Source organism: Neodiprion virginianus, chromosome 5 (genome assembly GCF_021901495.1).
Source record: "Neodiprion virginianus isolate iyNeoVirg1 chromosome 5, iyNeoVirg1.1, whole genome shotgun sequence".
NCBI classification, from domain to species: domain Eukaryota; kingdom Metazoa; phylum Arthropoda; class Insecta; order Hymenoptera; family Diprionidae; genus Neodiprion; species Neodiprion virginianus.
This window is the reverse complement of record NC_060881.1, coordinates 22,893,121-22,899,279: the sequence shown is the minus strand read 5'-3', so window position 1 is coordinate 22,899,279 and position 6,159 is coordinate 22,893,121.

Sequence of the window (6,159 nt, the reverse complement as noted above, 5' to 3'; positions counted from 1 at the left end):
GCACATATTCAAGCACAGATCATCCGAAAAATATTGTTACCCATCGATTTGTACGAATAGGCTCGCAGGTAACGGTCGATTCTTACATGCAGGGGACCTACGAAAATACATGCATAACTTTAATACTCTTTAATATACCGTGAAGATAATATAACAGCAGGAAAGGAGATTTATTAGATTCAGAGAGAGAAACTAATCACGTGTTACTAGGTTTCATTTAGCGATCCACTTTCAGATTAAAACTTCATTTAATCTGACGAAATCTTTTCGGGCGACTATACGCATGAACACGGGGGAAAATATATGGGATTTACATGCGCGACGGTATTCAAATGGTGAGCGCTTTACTGCAGTGAAAATTTTCGGGATTGTGGCGATTCATAAGTTCAGAGAATTTAACATCAGTATACTGATAAGTAATTCTTACCGCAATCCCTGTCATTTTTATATAAAAAAAAAGCACTGTCCGTATAATATGTAAATCTATTAGGTTTTATTTCCTGCAAATAAATAGTTTATTATGTATCTAAAATAGAGTTTAAATATTTGCCTTATCTGACTATGAGAAATGTATTTTCCCATCGCAAATGACGTTTCATTCTTACTTTGGACATAGGAATAGATGGTAAATCTAAGAGATCAGAAGCAACACGCACTTTGTAAGACTCCGACTATCCTCCGCTATAACGGTAGGCGGTTTTAATTGTTATAGGCAAAGAGAGTGCATCAGGTATCTCGATATAATAGTCCGTGCAGTCATTGACTGCAAACGGCAACTTGGCGGAGTGAGAATCGTGTGTGTATTATACCAGTACTTAATACCAGATCTGAAAATCACTACACTCCAAGCCGGGTTTTCCAACACGTGCTGTTAACCGAAATAAAAACGAATAGACGCACGTCGAACGAGCGTCAGCATTTGCTAGTCGACGTAGGTTCATAACGCGGATCAGAAATAGCCTATAGCACCGCTCTCCGATTCACGTCGAACCAGACGTCGTGGATATATATAAATTTAACATACCGAGCGATGGAGATTTCACCCAAGTATATTCAAGCCACGATGCGCATGTTCCAGATATTTCATCGGAATACAACATTATGTGTACTAATACGGGGTTGAGCAAACGATACTCGACCAATTTTTAGTCCCAACGTAACTCAGCTGGTAAGGTCAGTTGCTTTCAAGCCTTCGTCTATTCTGAACCCAAGATCGTTCTTGATAATTGGTAATTATGAATAAAAAATTACCATACACTCTGGGTCTGGAAGTGTCATTCTATCGATTTGCAAAATTGTTAGGATTTTGTTCTTCGCAATTTTCGAAATAGTTCGGTTCGAAACCTTGCCGATCTTTCAAGCAATGCGTCTCGACACGGTGCTCTTGTTGACCGTAATCGATAGGTAAAGATGACCAACCCTTGGCGAATTAAGTATTTTGATTGATAGAACGGTCAGAGGTTTAGGTTGAACAGAGTCGCGGATGTATTCGAAATGTACACCGAAGTATAAGGTACAGTCTCAACCCCAGTTTCAATTCGTTTTCCATCTTCTTCTACGCCTCGTTCGTGATTACATCATTAAAGTTATGTATATACTCTTTACGTTAGTTCTCCCTTCTAAGCATGATGTCGTTTTTACAGGGCTGCGATGCTGTAATTTCACTTTTTACATTTCCCACCATCCAAGTATTCTAATTGGTTTACAAAATTTACTCAACCAATCGGAATGCTTGGATGGTGGAAAATGTGAAAAGTGAAATTACAGAATCGCAGCCCTGTATCTTATGTGTAAGATTTTTTAAAGATCGTCCAAGTGTGATCAAAATAAGAGTAGGCTTATTACTCACCCAAAATATTGATGAGTAATATCCAGAAAGATCGAAAGTCTGTTAGAAATAAGGTTAGCAATGACGCAGGATGAGCGGTGTTCCTTACTCGTTACAAGATAAATAACTCAATTCCTGGAGTAACATCATTCGTCTTTTGGTACACGGATCACTGATTTGATAGCAGTTTAGAATGTTGCGCTCACCTGAACATTGCGCGCATTCCACAAAATTTTCATTTAAGTATTCTATGATTTGTACTGAGATCGTGTTTCACAACATTTCGCGTGTTATGTAGGTAGTCAATTTTTTCTATCTATTCGCTACAGCACGGACTTACGCTACAGTTATTTTCAATTGTTTTATTTTGAATTACTCGAACCTGGCGTATAACAATCTTTCAATTTGAACGATTGATAATTGAATTTTTCGCAAATTTTTGGGAATTCGGTTAATCAAGCGTTTTGCAATGTGTGTGTGAAACGATTTTGCGTTTCTTGGATACTCTGAAGTAAATATTTTTTGAAAGTTAATTTTTTTGTGACTTTCCCGTTTCCTTTGACAGGAACTGCTCTGCCCAAAATGACAATTTGGTTCTATGGTTGAATGAGAAAACGTGCGACTAACGTAAAAACCTTCTGCATTCGCATGACTGTAATTACGTTTGCCCATCACTTTATTGCACAGGCATATGTTCACATTCGACGGGTTTATTATAATACAGTCAAGATGTAATAAAATTGTATCGAGCATTGCGACATAATTGTATGTTGGTGGTATTCTGCATTCAGCATGAACACTATGGAAAGATTGATGTAAATTTAGTTAGTTTTCAAAGATCCCCCCCGCTTTTGATAACGGTAGGCTGCTACTTACAGGTACACACATAAAAAACACTAACGACGATGTAAGCGAGCTATCCGTCAATGAACGACGGACACTCGCTGCCCCGATTCCTGTTTTCGACGCAACTCGATTCATCGCGTCATCAAAGTTATTCGTTGGATACGATTGCCATCTGGCATCTGACGTAGGAACGACGGTTTTCTCCCCGACTGACCGACCGGACCGTGTCGTACCTCAGGTGGAGGAAACCGGAAAAAATATTCTTCAACTTTGTTACCTCCTACCGTATCTAGCGTGTTATGTTTTATTTAATCCTTTCGCATTTTACTTCATTTTTTCGCAGTCAGCCGATCTTTGAACATTCAATCAAGAGCAGAAATCGAACGCTGTGGTAATATACCGGATTATTTCCTCGAAAAGCCCCATAGGGGCCCCTAATTATAGGCAATTCAAGGAGAAGTTCACTCTAAGCAGCTCCGAGTTTGCGGGTGACTGTGTACCCTGGGTTGCCTATGATTTAGGGCCCCTATAAAGTTCTTTGACGTTAAGTAACCCGGTGTACACCCTTTTGCGGTAAGAGTGTAGGAAACGTTTCATCTATCGTTCGAGTAACGAATCAATTGGCGCAAGCTCATTGCCGGATGGTGGCGTCCCGATCGCGACACGGTCGAAGCTCAGCTTGCAGAATCTAACTATGTATATCTATGTATAACCAGCTACCCGGTATTGCGATGTATTCACTGATGTATTCGAGGGTCGGAGCCAGTAGTCGGTCTGCGAGCATCGGCGACCTTGCGATATTTTTGCGCAACTAAAAATAATCGCGCATTTTATAACTGCTACGCAAAGCTGATCGCCCAGACTATCCTAGTTTTATAGACGGACAGATTCACCGATTCCCAAATCAAAGCCAACTCTTAACGTTGCAGCATTAAGGTTTCACCGTATACGGTGCACGCCTGGTACGATCCTTCTGGGTTTCAACCGCAATAGAAACTAGGAATCCGTGCGTTTGCTGCGCTCGCTGAACCAAACAACGAGTCACGAAATAATAACGAACTCGTAATAAAAACTCGTAACTGTTTATTTCACAAATATATTGAATATCAGGTTATACGTATACAATTTCACACGATATGAATTTCAGATCACGTAGTAAATGGGGTTGGTTACGCGTTTTTAAGTACTCGTTGATACGGACATGTTCTTTAATTGTCCCGAATGGGCGTTGCCGCTGATCGTTCGTGTCTCTAGACATTTCATTGATCCTCGAATTCTCAACACTCCTCTCTCTGATAATTCTCATCAAATGTACGTGCATGCAAGTGTTATTCAAAGATGAGAAATCATTTGGCACAAATGTCATCAACCCGCGCAGTCGCCGTCAAGGGAATCGATGTCTTTCGTCTGAGTGGAATAATTCCGAGAAATTTCTTGCGGGACTTACGTATAATTACCTCACTTTCACCAAACGTTCCCTGAGGTTAATTCAACGAATAAAAAATCAAACGGTCAATTTAGATTACATATTACATACCTATATTTTACATGTTGCAAGCATGTCCGTAAGCCATGTGTCACAGTACAGTTAAGCACGTCATTTAATATGGAAAGCGAATCGATGTTTCATTTTGCATCTGCATGTCTTCTCTTGAACAAGAAACACGCAATCAGTGTTGCTATTTTAATCACACTTCTATAACGTGAAATATCACCGCATGCGAAATCCTCGGTCGTGCTCTCGGCACCTTCTTAACTTATTGTCAGCTTGGGCACTAGAATTTAACCCGAAATTCGTGGACCTTGTACATTTCTACATGTAAAGCTTCTCAAATTATCTGTTTACTTCCCGGTGAGATCTATTATAAACAGAAATCCGACAGCATGCATTTTTCTCCTCAGCCTGACGACTTTTCTATTACAGGTTTTTTAAATTTTTCAACATACAAACAATTGTGCAGGATCTGGGAACATCCAGTAAATTTCCTGTATCCTCAAATAATCTATTCATCATACGCAAATAGCTGTTGGTCTCATTGACCATCCCTTTTGAACTTCCATCATTTTTCTCCCACACTCGAACCGAGCGTATCCAGCTTCTTCGCCCTGTTCTGTAAAAATAACTTGACAATCCGTTTCACAGGTGTAACGCACCACAGAGTTCGTCAGTTTTTGTAGTCTCGCCAGTATGTTACCCTCGTGCCGTCTTTTAATCCGAACGCCGGTCTATTTCTCGCCAGACAATCGAGCCAGAAATACCAACATGGCCACCACGTTAATTTTGGTACACTCACATGACGGTCACTCATCATTCGTCGCAGCGTACATCGTCTGGATCTAACCTACCTTAAAGAAATGCTTGGCTCCAAGGCCGGTGACATTTGTACGACAAATATGGCCATTTTTCCTACTCCAAATTGATTGCATACGGATATGGTATACACCAGATCGTATGAAAAAAAAACAAGACTTGCGTTATTCATTACTTATTTTCATTATTTGTGCAAAGTATCAACAGAATATTCCGAGGATGAAAATTGTAAATGCCTGCGCAGCTAGTTTTTCACATATTGTATATTTCTTCGATTGTGGTCTGCTGCAATAATTATTCGTATATGCTGCAAGTCCTAAATTTACTGACAATCACTTGAGATCGTCACACCACGGTAGCGAAATAACAATAACAATCATTGTATATACACCAGGGGTAATTGTAAACTGCACATTCAAGGCAAACTAAATTCCGTTGGTTAGAACTTGTGCTGCTGGTGCCATACACCAATAATTCTATAGCCGCCGGTGCTGCTATGGAAATAAGGAATGAAAACAAGACCTTTGGGATTCGTTTAAAAATTAAGGAATTTACATCTCAATTAACCACATATTTATACTCATAAGATTAAGTTAGATGAAAATACGGACCCACAGTTCTGTAGCGTGTGTTACCTGTTTGCCTTCGGATTCTAGTCAAATGTCTGCTTTACGCTCAATTTACGAAAGGAGCAGATCAATTGCACATAAGTGGGAAGTCATGTTGAAAATTGAGGCAATTAGTGTGCAAACTTAGTATGTACGTTCATCCGTTGTACAGTTATCAAAAATTTTCTTCTTCGGTGAAGATTGTGAATGGCCCGGAATTATATGATTCAACTACACAAAGTATAACATACAATGTATAGTAACGTGCAGTATAGACATTCTACTAGACTATATTTTCCGAAGGAAATTACATTGAAGAAACATTCACATGTTCTGTTATCTTTCACTCGTCTTAATGTGTGATCCGTTCGTGGGCAATCATTGCCTCAACCTGGTAACAGGTTCAAAAAATCGAAGAGAAACGCTCTCTCGCATTGAGATCTGACGCATTTTGTTTAGGTTATCGTTTTGTCAATATATCATGTAACGTAAGTGAAAAAACAGTTATTTTTTCTAAGGTATATACATTCCGAGTGCAATAGGGCTAACTTGTAAATGATTTTGGA